The sequence below is a fragment of the Ptychodera flava genome, chromosome 18 (genome assembly GCF_041260155.1).
Source record: "Ptychodera flava strain L36383 chromosome 18, AS_Pfla_20210202, whole genome shotgun sequence".
In the NCBI taxonomy this organism is placed as follows: Eukaryota; Metazoa; Hemichordata; class Enteropneusta; family Ptychoderidae; genus Ptychodera; species Ptychodera flava.
The window spans coordinates 35,568,742-35,596,227 of NC_091945.1; the positions used below are offsets into that span (position 1 = coordinate 35,568,742).

Here is a 27,486-nt window from a genome sequence, read left to right on the forward strand (position 1 = left end):
GTTGTTCCACCAAAATTTCAGCATAACATTAAAATGACATACACAGTTGAACAGTTCTACAGCCATTAGGTACATCTCTCATCTCTCTCATGTTAGCATCTCACTGATGCTAACAACCTAAAACAGCACAGAAATTTCTCCGGCTATTCCACGCAATAAATATGTAGGCCAGGCTACACAAAGTTCACTAACATGGAAATTTGCTAAATCGAATTCTTCTGTGTTTTAAATGATATTTTAAATGTCAAGATGTGAATTGGTGAAAATTTCCTAAACTATCTCCTACCCATAGCCTTACCATTGTAGTCGTAGTTTGGTTTTTAGTTCTATTTATTTTGCATTGTTTTGTTTTCCTTTTTTTAATAAAATTGAAAATTTTTCATCATGGTAACTTGCAGATAAATAAACACTACTGCAGCACTCCTTTGCAGATAATTCCATATCAATGTTTCTTTTATATTCATTATTTACAGCAAAAATATTATCATTGTTTATAGCAAAAAATATTAATAATAAAATTTGGATGTCTTAGATTACATAGGAAACAGTATGTAAAATGCATGTTTCAGATTTAAGGAATGAACATAATTACAGGAGGTATGTGTCAGGATTTATGCAGAGTACATGTACAGTATATGGTACTTGAGCAATTGTGGATGGCGACGCTGGCAGGGCTAAAACTTATAACAGATAAAATGATGTGGTGTATGTGTATTTTACGTTCTTGTGCCATGAGGAATGGCTCATTTCTTTTTAAACAGCAACGATAACTTCAGCCCCCAAAACAAACACGATCCCACCTCATTAGGGAGTTAGACAAATAAACACTGCAAAACTGGGCTATCTGGATGACTGAACTGAAACGAGTTCATCACTATAGCCCTCAGCTACAGCGATCGGTGATGCTTGTCAGTCAAGATGTAGAATGAAAGAATATCACAAACTCACTTCAAAATAACTTGTTTATAAAATTCACTCAAACACAGGAAGGATTCAGTTGAAGCATAAGCCAATAGCAAAAAAGCCTCTAAACATCCCTTTCCCTACACTTGTTTTAGTACATTCCCATCTCTTTTCATGATATCATTGGACCCCTATACAACAAAACAGGGGTGGAACTGTTTTCATGATATCATTGGACCCCTATACAACAACTCAGGGGTGGAACTGTTTACATATCAGAATGTACATGGGCTTTGCTTCAAGAATTCACTGACCCTATATGACAATTGTAGACTGCACAACAAACACGCACAGATCTAATTTGATATTACCTAATAGATCTTTCCATGGTAATTTATCTCACAAACAACGTGTATTACATGAGAAACAGATACTTTGCCTTGCATCCTTAAAGGTCATTCAAATGATCTATCAAACACCCCGGTTTGCATGTTTCTTTATGAATCAGACTTATTGATGGCTTTTAAAATTTGATAAATGCCCTTTGGTTTATTGGCATTGACACACCCTGTTCAGTATAAGGTACAATAGCAGCATATTAATCTCTACTACTCTTGCTGGTCATAAGTGAAAAACAAAAACCAGTGCGCTTACAGATGATGGAATTTGGAAGATGAATTATCCAGTATGCAAGGAACGATAAGATTTTATCAAAAGTAAACAAAATTCTGATTGTAAGTCAGGAAGCAAATGTGGGATAAAAAGTTCAATGTGAGAAAACTTAATTACTATTCCATCCATAACTTCCCCTATTCCATCAGATATGTTATCATTTCTGTTGATCACAGACTTATTTTCATAAATTTTTTTTCTCTGCAGGGGAAATGTCAATTTTACTGGATACGAAATTTTGTGTTCATCAAAATCAACACATTCCCAAATTCAACAAGTACTACCCATTGTATCTGATATAAACCTGTCGACTGAATGTTTTTTTAACAAGCTACAAATATGTGTTGAGAGAGAGAGAGAGAGAGAGAGAGCAAAGAACACAAACAAAGTGTCCTATCTTTAAACTCTGCCAGCATTAGAGTTATAAATTTGATATACACCTGTCGACTGAATGTTTTTTTAACAAGCTACAAATATGTGGAGAGAGAGAGAGAGAGAGAGAGAGAGAGAGCAAAGAACACAAACAAAGTGTCCTATCTTTAAACTCTGTCAGCATTAGAGTTATAAATTTAAAGAATAATATGTAATGTTCTGTAATCTGTAAAGCTTTTGGTTGTTTTAACGCCAAGAAACAAGTACAGACGAATAATTCAATTCACTTGTCTTTCCTGCGACATGAAGAAGGAATACAATTTTGTCAGACAGCGACTGAAATTACATTTTACTGGACTTCATTGTACTTAATAAATTTATGTTTTTGTCAAGAGTAATACTTCAAAAATATGGCAAGTTTGTCAAAATTGAAATCAGTAAAATAGAATAATTGAATCATCAAATAGCAATAGATTTACTAGGAAACACTACCAAGGAAGGTGTTCAATTATAAGCTTGTAATTACAATGAAACAAAATCCAGATAAGCTAAGGTTTGGAATTGGAAATTTTCAGATGCAACTTGAAGCCATCTGAACCCCGATGAGTTTCTGGTACTTCATGTTTGGGTAATGGAATTCATCCTTGACAAGGGTTTGAGACAACAATATGGCAATGAATTCTCAGGAGAAAATGTCAATAGTACCCAGCTGTGCTGTTAATGAGACTCACTCCCCTGGGAACAGCTTTTTTCTCGGAACACAAACCTGCAGCAACATGATTATCACAATTCTTTAAATGCCAAAATTACCAGTGACGCAAAACTGAAATTTGCCATGGCAAACAAATTGCAAAAAAAACAAAACAATTTTTCCCTGATAAAGCAAATTATAAAGAGCAGTTTTTAAACCCAATCAAAACAATCATTACTTTTATAATAAAAAGATCCATCGAACGTATAATTATTAATATTTGTTATTTTAGTATTGACCATTTCTAATATAAAGTAGATAAACCATAGGAAAATATTGTTTGACCACTTGTTTTCCACCTAAAATAATTCAGATTCTCAGTTCCATTAAATGCATGTTCACAAACGTGGCTCAAAGTTGCCCTTTCGAGCATAATTACATTCTAATCAACCGTAAATTTGCTTCCTTGATAATAACAATTTTTTTCTCTCTCTCAAAGTTCTCCGAGTTAGCTTGATTACCATTAACAAAGAAGAAATTGAATTAGCCTGCACAACAAGCGTGCTGATTGAACTTAGATTGGATGCTGAAAAACACGGCATCAATGTCTTGTATAGACGCCCTGCATTGCAAAACACATGCCAGAAGTCGACAGGGAGTTCATTTTGGTAAAACTGTCATACACACCAATTAATATGCATCACCGAATCTAACAGGATACCATTATTGATTTTGTTCAGGTTTTGAGGGTTTCAATATCGTCTGACTCAATGAATCAGATTAATTTATAAATTAATGACTGGAAGGATTAAGTAAATGAATAAATACTCCTTATAAAGTATTACATTGAACAATTTACCTCCACTGTTACACGAATGTTTTTCTAGTCTCCAATGAATACACTGATCGTGTATGCAGTGTGCTTCAAAACAACTTCTCAGGATGTAATTAGGGTAACTAGCGGCTATGTCACTGGGAAACAGTGCCTATTTCACATCAAATCTGTTTTGCACAAAGCAAGTTTCATAGACCTTAGATTTCAACCTGACCTCACTCCATCTTGTTATCAACTCTTTTCTTCCTCTTTTTTGACAATTTCAGACAACAATTGCCATTTAATCTCCACTCTTCATTTCTTCTCATCGAATTAGCATTTATGTTCATCTGATCCTCAAAAGAGAGCAATTTCATACCGCCATGGGAGAACACTTACATGATGCAGTATGACCCCCTTTCACCCAACGAAGGCTGTTAACAACAGCTATTAGGGATTCAGGACACGATTTTACATTGCATTAAAAACATGAGCAGGTATAGTTTTTATCACTGGCATTAATCTGAAAGTACTGAGAGACAGTAGTCTCTTTGTAGTGTTACTGACATACAATTTTGATTGTTGCATTGTTATACTGTAGATATATATGCTGATATGCATGCTGCTTGTGTTAAATTGTCCTGAAGGAACTTACAAAATATGAGACTCTGCTTGTCAATATAGCTATGCCTGCTACCCTAACACACATTGATCTACAACTTCACACATTATATCACATACCGGTAATAGTCCACAGACATACTTCTACAAACACACCTTCAATTAATAATAATTAAACCAGTTTTCAGTAATTCGGCCATAGCTGTTTATGTTAAAGGCTATTTCATCCAAGTAAAATTAGAGTTTTATTTTCTATGAAACAAGCATCACATTATAATAGAAATGGCAACTTCATCAGAAATACCACTGTAACCTGATGCTGGTACAGAAGCTCGGCTGATAACTGGCAGGTTGTATTTCATAAAGCATGTGCCAGACAGCAACCTTTGGGCCGAGATGTGATAAATGACGGGGCAGGTCTTCAGCAAGATAGTGAAGACACCTACACAAGTACTTAGGTGAATAGATAAAATACTCTTTTCTCAACTGTCAATCACAATCTTTTCACATAAAGTGGGTTGATAACGACTACTAAGGTCTAATTTGAATTTCATGTGTCATCATGGACCAGTCTATCAAGTCGTCCTCTGCATCTTGCTGATGTTGCCATGATAAGCAAATGGAAATTCTGATCCTGAGTGCTGCAATTGCTAATATTCCCACCAAAATTTTATAGCAACATTTTTACCAATTTTCATGAATTTTTCTGTAAATTTTTTATAATTTTAGACCAAATGAACATCACATTTCATTGGCTACAGTTTGCTATCAAAATTTTGATAAAACTCTGAAAAAATTGACGAGTATATTTTCTAAAGGTTACAAAAATTGACTTTGGCACTCTAATTGTCATATTTTTCAATGCCTTATACTAGAATCGAAGTCTGTCAAACTTTTAATCTCTTTTAACAGGTTAACAGACCTTTTATTTTAATGTCGACAACAATTTCTTATTCTACTCCCCAAAGCATATTGAGATGCATAGCTTGTCGACTCAGCCTGTGTACATGATTGTGTAAAACTGCATTGATATTGTTGAAAAGGGAATTCTGTCTGCACTAGAATTCAGATGTGAACAATAACTGTATTTTACACATAAAGTCAATGTTTAAAAGTTCAAAAGTTTACGGCTACCATCCCTTTAAGGGCATACCCTTGCACACGATAGAGATTTGCTTTGTTTTTGAATATTTCTCACATACATGATTCAGAAAGAGTCTTTTTCACATGGTTGGCTTATGCAGCTCATGTGAGATGGGTTGGAATATTAATGTCTAGAGGAATAAACATCAAGAGCTATACAGGAAAAAAACAAAAGTCTGAATCAAATTGAAAAGCATACAGACTTTGTGTATGTGTATTTTAAGTTGTTGTGAAATATTGAAGGGCATTAGTGATAAAAGTGAGTGAAGATTTATTTTGTTTGGATCTATAAGGTAAGATATAATACAGCTCTTAAACTCTTCAAAAATCTCCTGGAAGACTCTTACAAATATGACAAACTATACTGATGTCACATAAAAATAATCTTGCAACAACAAAAAATGGCTTCACTAATCCAACATTGAAATTCAATTTACATCAAGCACAAGACATCAGTTTACATATACACATGGTGTTCTCAATGGCACAGAATGTTTGTTCACTATGGAACTTGTGAAAGTTCTGTAGTTTTCTTAGCATCAATGAAAACCTCATTTTCAACACATCAGAATTTCTCCCCTTCTACTAGTAGCAGTCTCACTGTTACCATACATGTATAAAGTATGTTATTTCAGCCAAGACATGTGAGCTCTAGATCTATAATGAAACACTTTCTCCTTGATCAGTACTTTGGGGTACTACATAGGGGCTTAACTCTACAATGTTGTTTATTTGGTAGAGGAAGTTTACTCAATAAAAGGTGGAATCTTTATTGATTTAACAGATATTTCTTTGATTTTCATGTACTCTGTGTCTGCCAATTATGCACACTCAGATTAACTTTTAGGTAAAGTGGCGGGAAGCTGTCAAAGGGTTTGAAATACAAGACTGTTCTGTCACCGATACACTGGGTGGTCTTGCTATGGCCTCTCTGTGTGAATAGATCACATCTGGAATACCCATTGTGGGCTCCCGCAGTGACCTTGAAATCCACAGCTTTAACTGTTTTGTCAATATCCAGTTCATGTCCTCAGATAGCCTGCCTAATCCTACAGCATTATGGGATTGCGGAATACTCCATTCCTGCTAGAGGTTGGTTGGAATGAACTTGCAAGGAACACACATAAGAGATTCTTGTTATTGTTACATGACTATACCTACACTTTCCTTGAAAAGTTGATTTTTCCCAACAGTCAAAAACTTTATAGTCAAACAATGAAGATTTAAGTTCAGATATTTTAACCAAAAAATATCCTCTACATTTCCGAAGCAAACACACCTTTCACATTCAAGATACTGCCCTAGGATCTCTGTGTAAGCTGTATGTCAATAATGGCAAAACTCTCTGGGTTTACCATAATCACTGCCTGTACTAAACAGCTGCGGCATAATTATCAAGTATTCATTGCAGAAATTTTAGAACGCCAGAGCATAACAATTGCTACTGATTTCATTCATTTGAACACTTATTGAGTCATGGAATCTACCTCTACACGCAAGCAGAAGCTCATGTAATATTCATAAACGTCACTCAAGAGTGCACAATCACCAGTGTACTTCAATCAAAACTTGACCCCGGTGGAGTAAACACTGTGGTTTAGGTTAACCCCATCCAAGTTCAAATAAGCAATAACTGTATTCAGTTTCCTGTGTGAACTACCTGGAAGTATAAATAATGCAATACTCCAATTGAACAGATTACCCGGCAAATCTTTAAGGCATGACAGTACAGCTGCCGGAACTACTTTCATAGCGTGCAGAGCATACCAGAGGCCATGCCTATCATTTCATGGTTGCCAGAATAAACTCTACACTTGGAAGACAGCGTAGTTTCAGGACAACACAAAATTGACAAAGCCACATTAGTTTTAATCTTTCTAACGAAAAGCTTTTTCGTACTTTGAAACAAGTAATTTACTGTTAAGAATTAACGAATTCTCTTGTCTGATGTCAGTAACATATGTTTGATACAAAATTGAAAGTACTTCCTTCACTAACAGATCCTAATTAAAATTGCCAGTTATGTCAGTTTAACAAAGCCTGGCTCAGAAAAAGTGACATGGGCCAAATGATGATTAATATGAATCAAACACACTATGTTTTCATTCTATCGGTTTGTTTTTAATCACTACTTCAATCAGTCAATATTCATGGTATTCTCAGAAAATGTCATCTCTAACATTCTATGTCAAATAATGGTAATGAACTGATTCCTTCGATTTCTAAAATATTTTACTGGATATATATGTACTCCTAAGAAATGTTTGGAGGGACTACAATGCTGTAACATTTCCATTGCCTTTGTTCTCCAAAAAAATCCTCTTTCTTTTCCTTGCCAGAGCATATTGAAATACAGGGTATTTACCTTACAAACACATTGCAGTTTGTAGGATATACTATTGAGGATATATGAATTCTAGTATGGACTACAATTTAGTTTTCAACAATAAACACTGGACATTGCACTGTGTTGATAAGTTGAGCACAAGATATTTTGGACTGGTTTTGAGAATATAGGCCACAAGAACAAACCCGTACCTCAGAAACAGAACGAGATCCAGTGGTTGAGTACCGTATCCATGATGAAATCGATGGAAAGATGCCAGATGCTTTTTATACAGGTAAAAACTGATGGATCTTCAAAGCATTTTACAGACATTTATTTGGCATATTTGTCACTGTATATTTCAAGAAACTAAGAGGTAAAGAATCCCTTAGGGATCTATGATTCCATTGGAGATGCTTCCTGTCACTGGGCAAGTCACTGACCTATTTGACAGCCAAGACCTCAGCTTTAATGGGTAACGCTTTTCGCCCTATGCATCTCAGTGACTGACGCTACTGCATTTGAAAACTACCATACTAATGGACATTGTTCATTCTGATTTATGCAATTTCAATTTGTTCCTTCATGCACTGAGTGCCACAATCAAATTCATAACATCAATACTTAATACCCAGAAGATTCATACCTATTCAGTCCAGGGGAAGGAAAAAACTATACCGCAACACAAATAGATAAACCAGGATTATTTTCACTCTTTTCATAAACAAAACAAAAAATCACATAAATATAGCAAACGCAATTATTATCATCATTTTCTTATCTAGCTCTTTCAGCAAGCTTTCAATATTGTGGTGGAAAGGGTTCAGTTTGAAATGCTGTCATTTTATTATCAGTTGCCAGAGTTGCTGTGTCATAATGAAATGACTAATTAGCAGAAATGACCCCCCAACTGCCCCTAATATTTACAGACTTATAATACCACCTTTAACAAGACGGCAATGTTGATTTACACATGGAATAGAGTTGTTGCATAATGCTACTTACAAACCTGTACAAATCACAGAACAGAGTGTTCAATCAACAAGCAAAGTTTAACAGCTTGGAACTCCTTTCAAATAGGATTCAATAAACTGAACTTCTCTCACAGTAATGCAGAGGTAACATTTTAGTTTTAAATTCAATGCCATTTATCATGCAAACATTCTGAAAAATATTAACCTGCGTGAAAACAGACAAGACGCCTTGATTTTTTTTGGTTTTTCTGTCACATAAAATAATTTTTCAGTGTAAACAGGTCCCAAAGTCCATGCTGTATGTGTATGTGTCAACAGTGGGTTTAAGTACCGGTACAGGCTACAACAAAGTGAAATGTGCCGTTGGCATTTTCTTTTTGTGGAAGGATAATTTACAACAGTCCCTGCATTGTGACTATTCAATACTCAATAAAGCACAGGACAATAGTTTTACGAGCCCATATAAATTATGAATATAAGGCATGTGCTTGTTTGAAATTCCTCCATTCATATTATCAGCAATTGAGATCTGACCCTTGCATTGAATCCGGTGGATCTAATCAGATACAAGACACTCCACTGGTTGTTAATAAGCCTAATACAGCCATCAGAGACGACCAGTAGATCTATGGATGCTTAACCTTCATTGTATTGGATACAGCTCCTCCTTTACATTAACCCTTTACCTGCCAGACAGTATCACTTCCCCATCTGCAAAGTCAGTAAAAAGGGATATTGAGCCTATGTATTTTAACCCACTTAGCTTGGTATGCAACTTATAGCAGCTTTAGTCTGTAAAAACCATGTTTACAGTATCTGTCTTCATGGACCTTCAAATCTTCAAGTCTTTGTTAAAATGCACCATATGGAACCTGATGGTGAAATATGAACTTGGCAGGTAAAGGGTTAACCCTTTTCCTGCCAGACAGAATCACTTCCCAATTGGCCCAGTCAGTAAAAAGCAGTATTGAGCTAAAATCATAACATACAGGTTTTTTGTATTTTCACCCACTTGGCTTGGTCTGTTCTAGCATACGATTAGCAACAGGCAGAGATACAGAGAAACTTCATTATTTGATTAAAAGTACAGAAGTAATGATTAAAACAAATGTTAATGCATTGCTAAATCATACCGAGATATAATCCTCAGATATAAAACAACTTGTAAATTGTCATCAAAAATTTCCACCTTTACTGGTAACATAACTTCGTCCTACATACTGACTTTACTTTAATTAGAGGTTCAAAGATTTCCCATCCTGTGACCACAGAAGGAATGTTTGGTGGGAAAACAGAAAACACTGTGCAGGTGATACATATTGTTCAAGAAAAGTGTATCACAGAGAAGTACGCAAATAAAATAGTGTTCTATTACACATGTCAAAGTCCTCGTAAAACTTTACACATTAAACATTTTCCTCTTGAACTATCAAATCCCTTACAATTTTAAGTCTGAAATTATTGATATTTCTTCTATTTATGGCTTCCTTGTTTATTTATTTATGAAACACCTTGTGAACCATGCTGCAAAATCTATCATTTTATTATGATACATATTTTTGCTAGCTAATTTTAGCATTTGATATGTTGAGCAAACAAATTTTTCAAAGAAACAGATAACAGATGCTGGGCTGATCCGGTAAGGTTCCACTGGTATAGGTATCAACGGGTACATAAAGCAAACAGAATGCCTGTTTCTACAGAATGAACAATGAAATACATACAAATCCATATATATAACTAAACTGCATCAATCTTTATTTAAAAATATGACACAAGCTGGAACAAATAGTTGTCTTTTTATTTGAGAGTACGAAAAATTTTTAGAAATAGCTATTAAAATTCAAAACATGCAAGGTACATTTCAATACAGTTGTATGTATTTACACAACCCAAGCGTGAATGTGACTTTTGACTCTCATTTGAGACAAGATTTCATCTGACTTTATCTACATATGAACTACTTCCGCTGATCAAAATACACAGCACTTAAAAATGATCAATTTATGGGAGTTAACCAGGTAATAACGCACTGTATATGCATGTACGCTCTTACAATTATTCTAACGCTATTACCATGTAAATGAAGTTCACTGAAGATGGTGTATGACTTCAAGCTGAGCAAAAATTACATCCTAACACAACAATCTAACAGAATTAAACCATGAAAACAGACAACCATGACTGATGTGATTCCTCTGAGGACTATTTTGTTATCAAAAGAAAACTTGACCCTGAACTGATCTCTTGCGAACATGTACAGTTCATTCTTTTTGAGAGAGAGAGATTTTTAAAATTCTGAGTCATCATATTTTGTATTGTTTTTGCCAGGGGCCAAATTAATAAGCTGTGCTGCTTAAACATGTGATATCCATATGGCACTTGCTTGTTTTAGAACATAGATATCTATGGTAGAGCTTTTGATTCAAAAATGGTGTTTTGTTTGTACTCTGTTGTTATCAGCTGTTAACTGTTGTTGTCTTGACTGCTGTCATACAGAAAGAATTTGGGTCTGTCCCCTATTTATATTGCCTTATTACTAGACATGATGATGTTTCCAGGTCTATCCTGTATAATTCATAATAGACAGGTTTGGCTACATGTTTTACGTGAACGTGAACGCGTAGAATTGGCGTTGGCTTACACATTCGCGTGTAAAAACCCATTTGGCTACGCGTTACGTCACCCGTTCTTGTGGCACGCGCAAGAAGTGATTCGGCCCGGCTGGGGTCCACGTAGTCTGTTTCCGCATCACAGGGATAGCTCAATGGTTTGCCCATATGCTGCGAATCGACAAAGAAATTGCACATAAAAAATAACAAAAATACATGAATATCTTTGAGGATGTCACTATAATATAACAACTAACAACATGCATGGATGCTTCACAGTTTATATCATGTTTTGATACCAAAAGATGAGAATAAATTTACACGTTTACAAATTACGTGAAAACAGCGGTCTCCATGTAAATACGTGACGATGGCTCCGTGTACGTGGAGAACGTACGCACAAGTCAATGACATCATCGCAGAAATTCGTGACGTTACGCGTTCACGTTCATGTAAAACGTGTAGCAAAACATGTCTATTGCCTTGTTACTTGAACCTGGTCATAAAACCTTCTCTATCCTGTATAATTAATATTACCTTGTTACTTGGACCTGGTCTATCCTGTATAATTCATATTGCCTTTGGACCTTGTAAATTCCCTATTGACCTTGAATGATAATGATTATTAGAACTGTTTAAATGTCATATTCAATATAATTTACCTTACAGACCAGTGCACAGCACAGCAGGTTGGTTAACCATATAAAAATTTCAATTAAAAAACCTGCATGGCTGTAATACATGCCATGTGAAATAATGAAATTCACTATTATACAACATCATGTAAGAAGACAAACCACCCTATTCAATTTATCGGAGAGGTTACATCACTATAGCCATTAAATTACAACGTGAAATGTAACGTGATGGGTATAAATAGATTCTTACATGTCTATTTTCTGAACACTGATGGGCACATTATTGTAAATTTATCAGCAGATAAAATTGATTGGATCAGTAAAATAAGTATCTTCACATCACGCAGAAAACACAATATGTTGTACAATACATGAAAGTGTTTTCTGTGACCATTTTACTGCAGGGGTGGTTCTGTAACACAACACCTATCCACACCACTTTCGTATTATGCAACATTACACATTAACCTGCTATAATGATTGAAGGAGCAATCAAGATGGAATCAAACAAAGATTACCTCACATAATTTCTTTCATATTATCTTTCTTTTCTCTTGTTTTATAAAGATAAATTTAAATTTTGAGAGCATGGTAAAAACTGTGTGCTCCACATGCATATGCCATCACTGTTCTCAACAAACTGGACGGCATACATATCATCAATGATACAATATATCTTTGCATAATAATCTTCTTTAATTTCAACCAAAAGTATATCGGAAAATCATGTGTGTTTCACCAAGATGTGATTTCACATGAACCACATGCTTCATCTTACTCATTATTTTTGAATTCTACCATTATGACATATGTCAGTCACACGCTGACATCGTTCTTGCACAACACTTCATGAGAAATCTTCGTAAAAAATACAATGGGATTACAAAAATAGAGAGAAAAATGCATTTCTATTCACAACTCTATGTTGCAAAACCTCTTGTCTTCTATCAATTATCAAGCAAGACTGTCTATAGCATTATAGTAATCTTAGAGAAAATACGCTACATTCATACAAGTGCAATTACTTAGGTTCTTTTTCTATTTCAAGATAATTGCTTCAAATTGTTCTTTCTGTCACTATCATTCAATCTGTTTGTAACATGATTTTTTGTAATCCATGTCAAAAGTGAAATTCACTGACCAGTCATTTGGCCATCCTTTCAGCAGAGACTTATAAAATTCTTCGTCGAAACAATCATTTGAAAGGATTATTCTTGGTGAAATAAAAATACAGTCACAGGTGTTGTTTCATTAAGTTGATCAGCTGGGACCACTGACTGGAATGAAATTTCCATCCCACTATCATAGGTATGTTTCATTGTGATAACACACAGTTCTGTGTCGATTCAAAAGGATATCACTGAATACTTCTTGAACACAGTGCTATGTTTTGCAGAGATGCACTTTTCCATCATCAATAAAATCCTGGAAGATTACATATCCAAGACGTCATCTTTTTAAAGCAACAGTTCTCAATTCCTGGCTGTCACATTAGCGCTTGTTGATGATGACTGTTTATGTAATGTTTGTTTTTTGTTTCCCTTTGAAAGTTACGTTCAGTTAATTAATTTGCTTGATGATAGGGTTGATGGAAAACCTGCCCCTTTAACCCTTTTAGGCCAAAAAAAAAATTGATTTGTTTCAGGTTACCGCCTGCATCACTTCGAAGTGTGGGCGTCAACTCTTTTTTTTCCTGTTTTTCATTTGCCTCTATGGAAAAAAAGGGGAAAATGTATCAAATTCCACCAAAAATTTAAAAAAAAATGAAAAAAAAAATCACGTCGCCACATCATTTTTGCCACATGTCAATTACCATAATCAAACCAATTTTACCAATTTTTGTGAATTTTTCAGCCAGTTTTCATAATTTTTGACCACATGGACATCACATTTCATTGGCTACAGTTTTTTGGCAAAAATCTGAAAAAATTGACTGGGTATATTCTATGGTGGTGGCAAAAACTTGACTCTGGCACTCAATGGGACAAATCTATTCCTTGTTTGTTCATCCCATCATAGTACAGATTATTGTTTAATTCAGATACTGATACAATATTTAATGACTATAATATCTTGTTTGATGGCAACAGACTGTATTGAATATAGTAAATCTTCATAAGCACTTGAATATACAATTTTTACGTCATTTTCAGTTTGCAGATTGGATTCCATGCTCAGATAAACAACAAGGGATTCACATGTTAGAATGTATTAAAGCAGTGAAAGTGTTTCATTCAACAAATAGCAATCTCAATTTTTGATCACCCCTCCAAAGATGCGATGGTACATCCCAAAACCAACTTGCATTTAGAGTTAGCTGTATTGTTGTTGGTACAGGTACATGTGTGCATTATTTAACAAAGGTGTGACTTTGCACAGCGAACTTCTATGGGTTCACATACACCTTCATAAGTAGAGGTCAAGATATTTTGTATCAATGCTAGCATGACAAAGAATTTCCAATGGTCACATTTCACCCAGGCTTGTTGACCTTTGTCTATCTGCACATCCTGAGGTGACAGTAAATGGCTGTTCATTGATCCCTGTAATACCTTTCTGAGACCCAAGCAGTAAATCTCATAAAAATTACAACATTTAAAGTGCCCTGTCCTTCTCCCCATGTATCCTGTTTTGTTAATTTTTGGGACAGGAAAACGAATGTAAACAAATGGGTATTGGACAACACCAAGAAAGTTACATACATGAAGAAAAGGAATATACATGGTACAGCTCCTACATTGATCTTTCAAAAAATTGACTGCCAGCATCAGATTATGATGCAATGAATTCTAAAATCATTTGATTGTCATGTATGCTGTGTATTGTGTAATTCCCCAAACAATAAAACCATATGGCATCATAATTTAACTTACATCACCAAATATACAAACAGTTAAATGTTTCTCAAGGTTTTACAAATTTGCATGAAAATCCTCTCATGTTACACGGTTTCAAATAATATATATATATATATATATATATATATATATATATATATATATATATATATATATATATATATATATATATATATATATATATAATATATATATAATTTAGTAATTATTTATAACGCTCTGCTTAGCATTGAGCACTGTAATTTCCCACAAGGACATCTGTATACATCTGTTCTGCTTGCAGTTGAGAAGAGACTCTGATGATGGATGTATCTGATCGTTGATTTCCGGCGACAAAAACAAACACATATTCACGCACACATATCCTCACATATATAACTGTAAATCTTTTTGCTAAGCACTGTATTGCAATGGACAGTAGGAACTGCAAAGTGATCAAGCAGGGGGTCTAGTAGTTGACAAGGAAAACATTTCAAAGCTATGAGCTGTTGGAATAATGAACCAAGCTGGACACTAATCTAGCATTGATACATGATACCCAATAAATCTTTTATCTCTCCAATGGTTGCACCACCCTCATACCCTGGTATTCACATTCACTTCTTTAAGGTCACCTAACAAGGGTGGCTTGGGACTTTTACATTTTTTGAACAGAAGGGGTGGCTTGAGATCTTAAAGTACTTGAAAAACACAGGATTCAATCTATACTATTAGAGACAACACGTTTTTTCTCAGGGGGGCTTTCAAATAGCATTTTTAAGCCACTAGACCCGCTAAGATTATGTTTATTTGCAAAAGCTCAGAATGGGCCCAGCCTTCGTAAGTCTTGCTAAGGTTTTTTATGTTTTGTAGGGCATTACAGCTTTGCTTCACATAAAATTGCTATGGTTTACTGTTTATTGGATTTCGTATCTTTTCATCACAGCTGTAAACAGATTCAATGATTGGCACACAACATTACTTTACTTTGTGTGTTGTTTCTAAACTATAACCCTGAACTTCAGTGAAATTTTCAACCGTCATAAATTCACTGAAATTTAACTCTAAAATGTGCTGTTTTATGAACATGTGACTAAATTACCACTTTCAACAACTGAAAACAAATGATAACCCACTTCAGAACTGAACTGCTAATTACTGATAGCTTTGAAATCAATTATACATCTGTTGTAATATTGAATAACACAACAATTAAAGACTTTTGTACATCTCTACAATTTATAGAGATATCTTTTTGTCCAGTAAGCAAAATTTTGTCAATATCATTTTGCATCAGATAAGGAAACATTAGGACATTCTAATACAGGGCATGGGTACTCTCAGTACTGTTGGGATACCAAAAGTGTCAAACAAAGCTACAGAGGATGTACTTTATATTTGAACAAACATATCATCATTGACAGTACACACTCAAGAAGTAATTGTAATTTGAATAACCACTTCTGCCATCATTCTAATTACACTGTAAATAAGGATGAAAGTATTGTGTGGGTGACAGAGCCACAACTGGGAGAACCAGCAAGGCACTTTGCATCTCTCGTACAAATGCAAGAGTCTGACGTTTGATGAATTTAAACACCCGGCCACACTGCTGAAAAGAATGAATGACAATACCTTGGAAAGCAATCACAGTATAGATATTTTGTCATATCAGGAAAACCTTCCACAGATTTTTGCCAAGAGAACCTTGCTTTGATAACGTGTATATGAAAGGATGCCGCCTTTAGGTGATAAGTTTCTCATGAGGCGTCTATTTATGTGTGGTATTGATCATATAGGTGTTGAGTACACAAACACTGCTTTTTCTATGCTAAATCATTTGCATGTCACAGAACAAAGAGGCCTGGTTTGTTCACTTTCACATTGGTTGACCACTTATTTCTCTAATGATTAAAAGCAGAGTGGCCTCAATTTGAATACTCTGACCACCGGATGGCTACTTTGCTCTGGTTATATCACTTCCGTACAATGGTATATTATAGGTAAACTGTACATACTTGTCCGAATCTCATTTTTATCTCTGCTTATGATAACAAAGTCCAAACAATCCATGGAAGATTTAACTTCTGCCAACAACAAAAGATATTCTCAGGGGTCATGCTGGAGAGCTGCTATTATCAGCACCATAATGATGTAGCAGATGAGACTTAATGTGGAACACAAAGATAAGGACAAAATCCAGTGTTGGATTAGGTAATGGGCGATCAGTGTATCTTTCCTTAAAAAAAATATGCTAGAGGTACAGGGATGAGAAAAGTCCGTTGGTATGCCTGACTTTCTTATGTAACATATCAGCTGAGAGCAATCTGCCTGATGGGCAAGCGCCAACAAGTATTTATAATGCCATGCAATACCATGCACATCAACAATCTGAGATCCTTTCATTGGTCAATTAGGGCCATGTGACTGACCATTGATACTCCATATAAGGGAAATTTTCAAGCCGGGGACTGTGTTTAATAATACACAATATATTAACTGACAGTTTGCAAAATATAACCTAAAGTGTATAAACTGGAGTAAACTGGGATTCACTTCATATCCTACACCTGTCCTGGTTTTAATAACACACGCAGACCATATGCAAATGAGTCATCCATGTTCTACACCTTATTTCACTTTTGCGTGTCCATGTTTCAGGCCAAACAAGAACGTCAAGCACAAAATTTGCACCCAAAAAATGGTAATTTTCTTTGATTTTTTATTGTATTGGAGTGAGAATTAAGGGCTTCATAGTGACCGTTTACTTTTAATTACTGACCCTGGTGCAGAAAAACCAAATGTTTAGATTTTTTCTCATCCATGCCCAATGATAAACATGACTGATTGATACGTCAACCCTTGATTCTTTCAAGATGTATTCATGTACATAGCATGAAACAAACACAAAGTGCCCAAAAGTGCTGCATATGATAATCATTGTTTGTTTTCAGATATATTCCTCTGCTGCCCTGCACACACCCTGGCTGCACCCCACCCACTAACCCAACACCTCCACCTCCACTGCAACAACAAACTTTAGTAAAATTGACACAATGTCCAAGACCACCACCAACATCTTGGAAGATACCATTCTTGCTTATGGTGAAGCCCTTTTGTCATGGTGTAATTAAGTCAATTCTCTTGATAGTCACTAAAGCTGGAAAGTCTTTTGTATTCATCTATTTGTAATGTCTTTGACATTGTAATTTCAGATATACCTGAAAACAAAGGAAGTCACTCATGGGTAAAGAAGAGGCCCCTTGCATAATACTGGAATTTCTGATCTGTTGTTGGAATACGTGTAGGATGAAAACCAAACATCATGGAGAAAAGAGAAGGGAAACCGTCAAAGAGTGACCACTTCCTTTCATAATCAATGTCAGTGTCAACCCTCATAATGAAGCCTATCTTGAACTACTGCTGCACTTGGCATCATGCCAAGTGTATGCACTCTGTTATTGGGTAGTTCCAATCGCGCATTTTTCCGATAAGATTAAAGAATGTATCGACTAATGGGGCCAAAGGTCACCCTTGATACATGGAAGGCCATTACCCTTGGTAATGTCATTCGGTAATGTCCGCTACCCTTCACGCACACACGCACCTGCCATGCATCATCTCCAGTCACCCTAGCCTAGCAACTCCATCAACCAAGCAACTGACACATTCTTAGATCATGAATTCACAAAAGTAATGTCGGTGACTGAAGGAGATATTAGAATATGCGTGTATATTCATGACACAGGCACCTGCCATTGACGAGGACATTGGCAATGCTTGTTGAATACTGCACACTAAAGCTGCTACACTGTAATTTCCAGGCAGCCTTCAACCATGACATATATGTTCTATCACAACTACCAAACAAACAATGGACTGATTTTAATATGACACAGTACGAATTGGAACCGTGACAGGTTCAAGATCATCTTGAACTTTTTCACCTATGTGTAACAGTTCAGTGGTCTAAATTTGATAGATGTTTTTGATATTTTCATTACTGAATAAGCAAACTTTATTCAACTCTGTGATTTTCACTAAACGTCCAATAATGCAGGTGGTTGTACGAGGTCATGGTATAGAGTCTGTGAATTATGAACCTAGCAAGGCAATCGAACATAAAAAAATTGTTTTTCACGGTAAACAAATTTGGAAATGTTACTTATACAATTCATAATGAGGAGACATTCAATGTGCAAAACAATATCTTCTTGAAAGAATAAACAGTACACCATTTCAATAAGGTACATGTATGTGTTTATTGAGGACAGTTTTACTGTGCCATGAATATCAACAAAGACTGACAACTTATATGACAACAGAACTGTGGGTGGTCTCATAAATTATCTTCTTTACATGTAAGACAAGATAAAGTTTGAAATTAACTTTTTCAACAAAAGCATCACAACAACATCATTCTACCACATTTTCTGGATTAAGATACATCATCGCAACACAACCAAGTGAACTGAGAAATTATGCAAGATGTCTCAAAGCTAGCTAGCAAATCAATAAATAGATGACAAAGTTTCTCAGGGGGTGTATATCTGGACAGACACAGGTATGTATTTGACATGACTGGCACAAATTTAACACCAGCTTACCACAAAATTTCAGAGCTTACACAGGTATAGCAGTAACAAACACAAACAATCTTTAACTCAACAAACAGAAGAACTGAAGTCAGTTTAATGACTTGCCAAATTTGGATAACGACCCCATATTGACATACTTGTTTGGTTGAGATGACTTTCTCTGCAAGTATTTTAATGGCGTGGAGTTTTTTGTTAGCGTGAAACAATGGAGAATAGGGTTGTTTGTTTCAAATGTAATGAACAACACATTCAATGCAATTGTGCGTTCATTAGCTCAGGATTAATGACATGCAAATTTATTGATCTCAGTATATTGATTCCTGGGATTTTTTCCGCAAAAGTGAGTTTTCCATCAAAATCTTCTGAGCAATTTCTCAAAGTTGTAAGGACTGCCCTAAAAAATACATTCCTTGTAAACTCTTAGAAACAACACAACATGGCAAATCATTCAGAAGCAAATGTCTATTTCATGATGGTAAATACAGTGTCTATGGTAAATTTGAGCTTCACAAGTTGAATGTCACATACAGGTCAATTATCAACATCATTCACTTTCCCATTCAGGTGTTTTTTTCCAGGATCCATACACTCATGAACTTTCAAGAAATTTTTTTCAGACAAGGAGTTTTTGACGTCCAAAATACCATTCTCTAAATATCATTTCACTTATATCATTTTTTATTGATTACTTTACAAATTATTTTGACAGTAACCCAACCCATCACCTCATTAGTTTTTATTATTTGTGGCTGGCCTATCAATTTTCCAAGACTTTCCAGAACTCATTTTCATTTTCACGAACTTTTCCCAGACTTAATTGGAGGTTTTAAAAGTCAAGGATTTTTATGGACTTTCTGTGAGCATATGGACCCTGCTTTCTGATTCTAAGCATTTCTACCTCCACTTGGATTGGAAAACACATGTATATTTTTATCTGGAAAACAGAATTGAGGAATTCCTGATATTACCCTCAGTCACACAGTATTAAAAGATATCTTACAGTTATCAATGATCATTCAAGTATCACTGTGTGAAAAAAATACAAAAGTCCACACTCATTGCAGAGTAAGGGAAAGAGAAATTCCTGAAAAAAGACACTGTTATCATGCTCCAATTGAATCAATCCTGAGCAGTGAGTAAATTTGCATAATGTATTTGAAAACCCGACTTTGACCCTGAACTGGCTTAGGTTGTATTATCTGAAAAGTAATTTCCTATCAAAGCCATTTCTGATAGCCAATTATAGCGGTAACTCTACCATACAAAAGAGAACTTCCGGCTTTGTTGATCTTGTTTTTGATAACTGATGACTATTCCCACGGCACATTTGTATTGAACCTGTTGCAGTTGTTGAAATAAAGCTAAAATGCACTGTTTGCAAGACTATGATGACAAGCTATGGTATTTGAACAAGCACAAATCATAGACTGTTTTTAAAGTCTATGCACAAATTCACCTAAACTCTATTGCTTGACCACTAAAATCAGTGCTGGACGTTTGAGATGAAAAAAACAAAGTACTTCATGCTATTTGCTTATGGCATTCTTATACAACAGGGCATTAGCTATTGTTCAGCTGAACACAACTTATGAATGCATATACCTCATATGATTGAAACTCACAAAATTATTTCAACATTGAACTCGATGATGCGATCATTTTACAAAAACATTATTGTTTGCAGATTGAACTCTGAACTCTATAACTCTTGACACTGCAGAGTGTTTACTTTCTGCCCACTTTTACAGAAAGCTTGTAATGTCAAGTGTTCTGCATCTGTTGCTGAACTTCACAGTGTTGAAATTAAAACAAATATCGCGGTTTTACACAAACAAAATCCCATTTATCAGCATACCTGCAGTTCGACAGAATCAGATAAAATGCATTATGTACACAGTGCACGCACTCCCTAGGGACGCAACAAAAGCAGAGCAGGGAGGTAATCCACCTTGACATTGAATAAAATTTGCCTAAATCCCTGGTTACACATAAATTATTGTTCCTTCAAAACATTTCCAAACACAAGTCAGATTGATGCTGGGTCAAGTGTGTATCCAATGACCTGCTTCATGCATTTCAATTTCTTTTTGTAATTTCACATCATACTATACAGTACAAAGTAAACTGAAAGGATGATATAATTGTAACCTAGCAACCATCCCCATGGAAACCACCCATTGGCTGGTCTCATTGGTACCCTTCAGTAATTTAGACAAATGTGAATGAACATCAGCGGACAAATCTAAGCACATGCTCAAGAAAAAATAGAGTTAACTACAGGATGTAGGTGACACTGACATATAATACTGAACTTGACAACAAATGGTGGCTCAGACCAATTTTTGGAGGGTAAGAAAGCTCAGTACCTGTTTTTCAGGAGCCAACCATAATTACTACTTCTCCTGAGCAGAAAGCACTGGTGAGACTCAAAGGAAGTATCCCAAAATCATGGATCTATGGAACTGAGAAACTGGTGAAATTTTGTTTTCCCTCACATTTCAACACCCTCCCCTTTCCTGTAATAAGAGAGACTTCTGTTAAGGCCCAGATTTTGTAAGGATTGTCAGAGTCATCTTTTGAATAAACAACTCCAGAATATCTAAGTTGTGTACAGAAGATGTTAATCAATATACAATAGTGTCCCTGCACAGAGAAAATTACAGAGCTGTATTTTGATACATCTTTCATATGTAAGAGTGGTAGAACTGTACTTTGAATCATCAAATGAGGCCATAATGAGCTGTTCACCACCTAAAATATGAAGTATACTTACACCATCGATCTTATAATGTCCATGTTTTGCAAAAATACATGAATATGTACGCCATGTAGAGGTATATCTAAGCCTATTAACTTTCCAATCCTGCATATGAAATTATCATGCCACAATGGCTATGCACGACTTTTATCAAAACACAATTTTTGGGCAATTTAAGAGTTTTGACAGATATGACAGAAGGCCTAATATTAATAAACAATTTGCTTACTCCTTGTCTCACTGAGGTGATCATGGATAGGCACCACTTTTACTTAATTTTTGAGAAACTGACACAAAGTCAGCATCACACCATCCAGTTTCTATACTGAGGAAGGCAATCTGTAAATTGCGGAAATGTTGGTTTCAAATAAAGATAGTTGGAGATTTCAGAATCTGGTTGAGAGCATCCATGTTTTCCTACCCAAAAATAAAAATTTTCCAATCTTCACACTTTCCCGGATACATTGATTCCATAACATCCTACAGGGAACAAAGCCTTGGACATTTTTGAACTTGATACCAAATCTATAAATCACTCGCAAGCAACAATTGTGGCATATAATCTTAACCTAGTTATGAGTTAACTTAAGCCATCCATGTTGGATAAATGATTTCTCAATCAAAACGGCACTAGCTTCCTTTCACATTGCTGAAACAAAGTTGTGAAAAATCAAAGCAAAAACCTTGCACGTGACCCATGGATATATTGCACTGCTTGTTGGAGCAATTCACACTAAAACATACAGCAATAAACATGAGAATCAACAAACTTGTAAATCACCAGCGACCCTATCAACAGTTTTACAATATGTATGTTTATCTTTCACAGAGCTATAAATGCATAAATGCACACCTAAAAAGCTATGAGATGACAATGTCACTTTTCTCCATGGGCAATCACTGTTTAAGCCTAAAACTAGATCCAATGGAAACATTTGAAATGGTTTGCAAGCATTGTCAATTATACGAAAATCTGTGCCACAAGTGGGAACTATTGCAGCATTTTCATTTACAACCATACTTTCCACGTTGATGAACTTGAACACCCACATAAAAATTACTGTTATTACCTGAATAAATCACTGATCTTGAACCAGTCATCCAAAATTGACATGTATATCTCAGGATCAAGTTTTATACACCCTCTCCATCATCAAATTTTACGCATTTTTTGTAAGCATGAGCTAACAACGGCCAATACGCATTCTGTCTGCTATATTTGCCGGTAGATATGCATCATACATGAAGTCCTGTAATTTGTGATAAATACTGTTTTTACACAAAGCACAATCTTTTTATATAGCTACCTGGTAATTCAAGAAAACAATAATCTCATCTAGGAAGACACTCTCTGTCAGAACAGTTTAAGTGGCAATATCCTGACTGCTGCTAAGCTACTGTGCATGCCAAGCCATAACCCTACTGCTCCGTCGTGTTGCCCACCCACAATTCATAATATCCGGGGTCAAAATTGTCAGTAAGCGAATATGCAGCAATCGGTTAGACAATCGTAATAAGAAGCTGAGACTCGCACTTGAGATTAGTATCACCTTGGTTGGAACAAATGAATGAATTTATGAAGCATGGCATTTTGTGGGTTATAGTACACAGACAAGGTTGAAAAATTGATAAAAGTCGCCATAAAACTTTACAGTAGTCATGGACTTCTGTCACAGCCAGCTGTGATCAACCGATATAAATACCAGAAAACAGGGGGAAGTTCCCGGAATTCATTTATTCCATGTTTGATCATCTTGAAAAGTAGGATATGAATTTGCATATCATGGAGCTTACACAAGTTACGTGATGGATATGAATACAGCATGACATGAATTCAATGAATGACAATCTATAATACTTCACGGCAAATAGTGAGACTCTGAACAGCTCAGCAGAGCATGCATTTGACTGCAATACAAATCATATGTCATTGATGGGACCATACCTGCAAATCCATTAATCAACCTATTTAAAGTTTTTTGGGCTGCTGTAACAGTAGATCAAGCTACTCACATAGCAATTGAATAACAAGTTCATGTGCATGTATGTATTGAGTTTATATATATATATATATATATATATATATATATATATATATATATATATATATATATATATATATATATATATATATATATATATATATATATATATATATATATATATGAATGGTGTGTGAACCTTTATACTGTAATGATATTTGAAGTTTGATGTTCCATTGTCAAGCTGCCAGCACAGAGGGCACTTTGTCTTTCCATCAACAGTAAAAGACATCAGCAGCAGCATACCCCACTCAGCTTACTGGACATTTTACAAATAGTTTAAAGGTTGCTTGTGAACTGAAGACAAGCTGAGTTCAATTTCTCACTCTGTACATACCTATCTGGTTAGCTTTGACATAGCACACTTGACTGAACACACCATCAAGCATTGGTGTTGATGGAATGCCAACATCGCATGGCGGTAGCCTAAACTGTCCTATCAAATCTTTAAGTTCACTTCCAGTTCAAATACTTCACCTGATCCAGGCCTCTTCAAGCATTTCCTGTTTCAACTCAATGTAAACTTGTAAAATTTTTTGCCTTCGAGACATGTGAATCTAGCTTCATGAATAATTCGGCAAGCAAACCCCCCTCCCCCACGATCTCCCCCTTTCCTGTACAGGGAAACCACTTGGGTATCACCAATGTTTCCAAATGTCATGAGTTCTGAGAGATAAGCTATGCATATCTTGTTGGCCAATTAGTGACACGGTTTTCAACTTTCTGACACCGACACTTAGAAGAAAACCTGAGAGAGAAAAATTCTCTCATTGTGAATTCTGCACGGAGCTTTTACTCGTCAGCTTGATCTTGATTCCAAATGTCAAATACACATTAGGATGTACACAGAACAAAGATAAAGCTCCCACTCTGTGAAATTATCTCACAATGGAATTAACAATTAGGGTATTCACTTTCTGCCATCACAGCATAATTATTTCTGTTTTAATGAAGTGTGTTACCTTTACAGAAATTTAAATTATTTCATATTGATGGTTTTAGTTTATTTCATTGATTTACATGCTTTTGGGTAATAAATTGTTGCATCAAATGCTGTGTGATCCATTTCAGCAGGTCAAATATTGACTGTTTTAGTTTCCATTTTAACCTGGGGGGATTCTCGGTTAGTACAAAAGAACTGGCCAAGCACAAGTTGTTTTCTAGAGATATACAGCTAAGTGAAGCACAAAGATTACTCATGATTTGTGATAGTCTCTCATTTAGCTCCTTTCCTCGACAATAGCCTGACCCAATTCTGCAACAATCATGGTAATTGACCATAACAGAGCAAGTGAGATTTCTCTCATAAACCCCCAGTGTAAGGTTTTATTCTGATGACCACGGTGAAACGGAAACTCCTCCAGTGGGATTTCACAAGCCAATGACTTCCTACACAAAAACAACAACTTCAAACGCCTGATTCATTACCATGTCATTTGCTTTTGGACGACAAGCAGAATGTTTCCATAAATCTCCAAAGGCCTGGTCAAAAATCTTCCCTCGTCTTCACTAGCTGCTATACAATTTTGCCATTTTTGTCACTGCAAAAGGTACTGCACCCATGAAAATTTCAATTCCTGATTCGTTCTATTGGCTTCCAAACTTTAAAACAAAGCACACTTGGGTATTTGGACTACCAAACTTTCACAGGGTAGAACTTTGTGTATTCAAATGCATTCACGCAGTATTTCAATACCACGGCACCATGGTTCCCACTGCTTGTGGGTCATGTTCACATTGTTTCCAAGGTCTTGGTTACTTATCAGGTCGCAAAGCTTCACCACACAACCCTTTTTCTTTGAGAGTATCAATTACTGGGAAGGGAGTATACACAGTCATTTTTCGTTGAGGCCAAGGTCAAGATTGTGTATCTGACCCTCTCCTTTCCTTTGACAGTTTTCATTTTCCAGGGTCATTCACTTTCAAAGTTACAGGCATGTGACAAAATTGGAATGTGGAGACTCATTGAGTCATTCTGCTTCAGTGCACCTGAGGGCCGGCCTACACTTTGTAAAAAGTGTTTATCTAATTGGTAAATGCATTTTGATTTTTTTGTCTGGAAGTGTGCGGTAAAATTTAACGTCTTCATCAAGAAACGAATAACTATAAAAGTCACAGAAATCATTTTTAACAGTAAGTTAACAGCATACATCTCTTTATATCGCATTCCTTTATGACACTTCACTTTAATAGTTCACATTTGATCACAGAACTAAAATTTCATTTATAAAGTTTCAAGCTAATATCAATGACAAGCTATTGATATATTTTTTGCCTGCATTCCAAAGGGCTTCCTGAAAGCATTTTTACTATGAGCAACAGCTGTATATTTGCTAATTACAAGATTAGGTTTTGTACTTTGTTTCCAAAGTTACTCCTATGTCTTAAACATCTGACTATTTTTGCGGCAACATCTGACAGACTTAAACAACATCTGATTCAGTGGGCTGTCTGCTGGAAACAGCTATACATGTACCTTATCAGTATCTATGAGCTTTACTGGTGAGGCCATATGCACAAACAGAGCTTGAACCAGAGAAGGGGCAACATGGAAATCCATGGAGCTGTGACACAAAAGAATGGTGTGGCCTAACTGCAAGTTAAAAAGTACTTGCTTGTAGATGAGAGTCAACAAAAGTCATTTAATCTCATTACGAAAAATGGAGAGCCATAAAGTTCATTGAAAGATGCATTTTATGAATCTTTACATGTAAATGGGCTTCAAAGTTATGTTATGAGTGTCACAACTATTTGGTCTGATAATTTACAGGTATAGATTCTGGACTGCGTTTGCCAAACAAGAGAAGCAGAGTTAATATTCAAGTGGCTACCAATATTGCAACTCAATTTAAAAATTCATAGCACTGATATATTTGGGTTATTGCCACCCTGGAATGGGAAAATGCAATTCACAAAAGGTTAAGACTGTTTATTCAAGAGAGGAAATCACAGGATTCAGACAACATCATTGCACTTACAGTTGTAAAATCACAGTTTCAACAGAAAGTGGGTCAAATTCAGGATTATACAACGATATGGAGGTAATGCTGTACATTTTCAACACAAAATCACCGCAGGCTTTTAAAAATGTAATACGAATCAATATTTAACCATAATTTTCTGAGAGATAACGGTTCAACAGCTACACCTTACATAACATCATTTGCAAATGCACAATGCCCGAGTAATAACTCAATTTACAGTAAAGTGTAAACAGTACGACCCATGACATTTGAGTTTTACCCTTGGCACACAAAGAGCTTGAAAATTTCCACAAATGTTGCCTGAGCTTATTGAAATCTCTTACACTTCATAAGGGCAGTTGCACATTCAAAAAATAGTCTCATTCATCAGTTATCCATATTACATAGATGCAGGTGGTGCTCATCAATCAACTGAAGAGGTCTTGACATTTCATTTCGTATCTTACACATGATTTTTTTTACCTGATATCAGACATTATACGGAGGCAATTTCAATATTTG

The 27,486-nt window shown here is 35.6% G+C and overlaps 1 protein-coding gene across 1 annotated transcript in view; it reads right to left on the reverse strand.

Moving 5' to 3' along the window:
- Window positions 1-27,486, reverse strand: part of LOC139117480 (protogenin B-like) — a 91,317-nt gene that overhangs the window by 54,516 nt on the left and 9,315 nt on the right. The window lies entirely within an intron of this gene.